Below are 3,839 nucleotides of genomic sequence, written 5' to 3' on the forward strand. Positions count from 1 at the left end.
CTTTTTTTTGCTAATTAATAACTATAACTTATTTGATTGTTATACATTTAGGCTATAACTTTTGGGTTAAACTATATATTAAATTTTATAAATTACTTAAAATTCAAAATAAATAAAATGGAAATCAATAAGCTCTGTTCGGTTTCTTCAGCTTTAATTACACACAAAGCCAAAACCAAACCGAAAGTTCGGGTTTTACAAAAAAAAAAAAAGAAACTCAAAACCAAACCTTCGGTTTTTTTCTGTTCGGTTATATCAGTTTGGTTTTTTCCGGTTTATGTTTCATGCACACCCCTCTTGTTTGAGTGTCCTAGATGAATTAGAATAGTATTGTAAACGGCATGTGCTATCCAAACTTTAGAAATCACGAAGACCAAAAATCACTATAACCAAGATCAATAAACTTAGTTAACCTGTAATTAAATAAACATGATACTAATAATAATATTATGATTCACTGGTTATAGACTTATAATAGTCAGCCTTATAAAGTTAAGACATACAATTAGGCATATATATACAGAAGATGATCAAGGGAAAACAAAAATGGCCCCTACTACCAAATTAAACATCACATTTGCCCTTCTTTCACTTCTTTTTCTTGTTATTTTTCTCTCACCAACAAATCATATCCATAATTTGACATTACCATCAACCTCCAGGCTTCTGCAAGATGAAACCGTACCCGAAATCAAAGTAATCATGCATGCAACATATAATTCCCCTTCATCTTCTTCCTTCGTTTGATGTTAATATATTGTTTTTTTTTTATGCGCGCGTAAGTTTTCTAATCTGTTTTAACTTTTGCCGGTGTTTATTGTTAGAAAAGAGATTTATCACTAGCAAGAATTGAAGAACAGTTAGCTAAAGCACGAGATGAAATTCGCAAAGCGATTGTTGAGAAGAGCTTTGCATCAAGTAACACGAATTAAAGTTTCATCCTAGAAGGAACCATTTACAAGAATCCATTTGCCTTTTTACAGTTAAGTGTGTAATTATTAACTTTCTTAATTTTTGGTTACATGCATAGATTTTGTTTACTCGTATGGAAACCAAGTTTAATATATTAGATAATCTTAAAAATCTAACCAGTGATAAGTAGAGATTGGTTTAATAAAATTGTTAGAAGTGTAGTTGAATATTTCATAGTGAAGTTGTTTTTGAGGTGCGTTTAAGATCGAATTTTGGATGAATCACATAATTAGACACAACATGTATAACCGATCGATACTCACTGGTATACCCATAGAAGGATTATCGAAGCCGTCCCACGCCCAACCCACTAAAATCCATAATATAAACCATACAAATTAATGATAATTCTAAAAATGTTTGATCAATAATTTTTTTTTGAACATAATTTTTTATTTTCTTCTATATATAACTAATGCGTGTATTTTCCATAAATTTGAATATATCATTACAATGTGTTTATTTTTACCTATGTTTTTGATATATAATTTTCAAAATATGAAATTGGTATATAAAAAAAAGACAATTTGGTGTAAACAATAAATGAAAACCAATGCTATGATTCTTTTTAGAATGCATATCTGACATAGCAATACTAATCCTTGAAATATTATTAAAGATTTCTATTTTTAGCCTTTCATTTTCTAACAAATAGAATTCTACTAATCATTCAGAAGCCATTACGAGATGACGAAGACATTCAAAATATGGACTTATAAGGAAGGAGAAATCCCCTTGATGCATTATGGTCCGATGAAATTCGTGTACAGTATCGAGGGTGACTTCATCGAAGAGATGGAGAGAAAAGGAAATCCTATGGTGGCTACGGATCCGAATGAAGCACATGCCTTCTTTATCCCCATAAGTGTAACAAACATAGTTTACTACCTTTACAAGCCTAATGAAGTCATTGGTTTTGTAGAAAGAATGCAAGCAATACTTGAAGACTACATCAGTGTCATCTCAGAGAGATATCCTTATTGGAACCGTAGCAATGGAGCCGATCACTTCTTCGTATCGTGTCATGATTGGGTGAGTAAAATCTAGCTACTAGAGAATTTTCTTGATTTGTAGGTGGTTTAAGATTTAACGAAGTACTTTTAGATGTTCTATGAAAGTTCTTGTACTCTTGTACTTCTTGGCAGTTCGCTACTCTTACAAAAGATCTCATGTAGGTTTTGACATTTTTTTTTTGGAGTATAACGGCATGCACGGCTCAAGGGGAGGGCGAGGAGGGCAAGGGGCCCAGACTCATTCTCTCGAGAGGCCCATAATTGTTAAAAACATAAAATTTATATTTTATATATAATTTTTTTTAACACAAAAGTTTACAAAATGTCTCTTTAGTTGACTGGAAAGTGTTTTAGTCTATGAAAGCAAATGTCATGGTTTCATTTTCCACAATTAGTTTTCCTTTTCTTTATAGAAAAACATTTTCATTTATGTTTTATATGAGTTATTTTAGTAAAATATTTGTTATTATTGTTATTATTTGTTTGTTTTGGGCTTTTGAAAAGCAATCTTATTGGTAAAATTGTTAAATTATCAATTACATAATTGAGAACGTGATTTTAGAAACCAGTTTTTTAACTTGTCCCAGACCCCAATATTTTAAGTGATTCTCGGAGATAGCCCTGTATAATGGCATGGCTAGTGACTTGACAAGTTCTCTTGGGTGACAAACGAACTCCATATATTGTTTTTACCAAACTCGAGTTCTCGTGACACCTAATTAACAACTAATCTTAAAAATTTGCCAACTAGATTGTAACTTCTTTGCTGTCACTACCATATAAACTTGTTAACTGATAGAACTCTACGCATATTTTCTACAGGGGCCATTTATTTCAAAAGGAAACCCCAAACTATTTAAAAATTTCATAAGAGTGCTTTGCAATGCCAATAGCTCTGAAGGTTTTATTCCAATCCGGGATGTGTCCATGTCCGAGATCAAAGCACCATTCGACAATATCCCAATTGTATGCAGTGGTCAACCACCTTACAATCGATCAATCCTCGCGTTTTTCGCAGGTGGAATACATGGTTTTGTACGCGCAAGATTATTCCAATATTGGGGAAACAAAGAAGATAGTGACATACAAGTCCACCATTACCTTCCCAAAGGTGAAAACCACACCGAGCGATTGACCCAAAGTAAATATTGTCTATGTCCTAGCGGTTATGAGGTAGCAACCAGTAGGTTAACAGAAGCAATCCATGCGGGATGTGTTCCCGTAGTGATCCAAGGATCATTATGTTCTACCATATAGTGATGTCTTGGATTGGAGTCAGTTTTCCGTACAAATATCAGTAGATAAGATTCCGGAAATCAAAAGAATTTTGCAAGAGATACCATTTTCAAAATATTTGGAGTTACATAAAAAGGTTATTGAAGTGCAAAGACACTTTATGGTTAACCTTCCAGCCAAACACTTTGATGTCATCCACATGATTCTTCATTCCGTGTGGCTAAGAAGACTTAATGTTCAATTACCTTTATTACCGTATATTTGGTGTAGCATTCATTAGCATTTGTTGTGTTGTATCTTATATTCATGCTTTTTACTTTCAATATTATTGAAAGATACATTAAAGCAATTTTTTTACTACTAATACCATAGGCCATGGACACATACACTTAATTAGCAATCTATACTCGAAACCGAACCCAATCTCTCACGATTTTTTTTTTCATGTATATTTAATTGTTTTCTGTTTAACTTATTAATTTAATATAATTGAAGCTAACTTTTAACTTTAGACATTTTTAGCTAATAACGTGGCTTGGTAAGTTATACTGTGTTTAAGTTAAGGCATACATAGTCTATATTAACTCAATAAGATACCATGTAACAAACAGACGTCAT

General features: G+C 32.3%; 1 pseudogene across 1 annotated transcript; it reads left to right on the forward strand.

The window, feature by feature from the left end:
• The first annotated feature begins 408 nt into the window (after positions 1-408).
• LOC143574745 (putative glycosyltransferase At5g11130) lies at positions 409-3,501 on the forward strand (annotated as a pseudogene). The gene is made up of 4 exons (XR_013142651.1): positions 409-696; positions 825-982; positions 1,647-2,004; positions 2,808-3,501. The product of XR_013142651.1 is annotated as a putative glycosyltransferase At5g11130 (transcript).
• Positions 3,502-3,839: the final 338 nt, after the last annotated feature.

The sequence above is a fragment of the Bidens hawaiensis genome, unplaced genomic scaffold, assembly GCF_021521415.1.
Source record: "Bidens hawaiensis isolate Kalapana, Puna unplaced genomic scaffold, B.hawaiensis_p1.1 tig00027096_1, whole genome shotgun sequence".
Lineage (NCBI taxonomy): Eukaryota > Viridiplantae > Streptophyta > Magnoliopsida > Asterales > Asteraceae > Bidens > Bidens hawaiensis.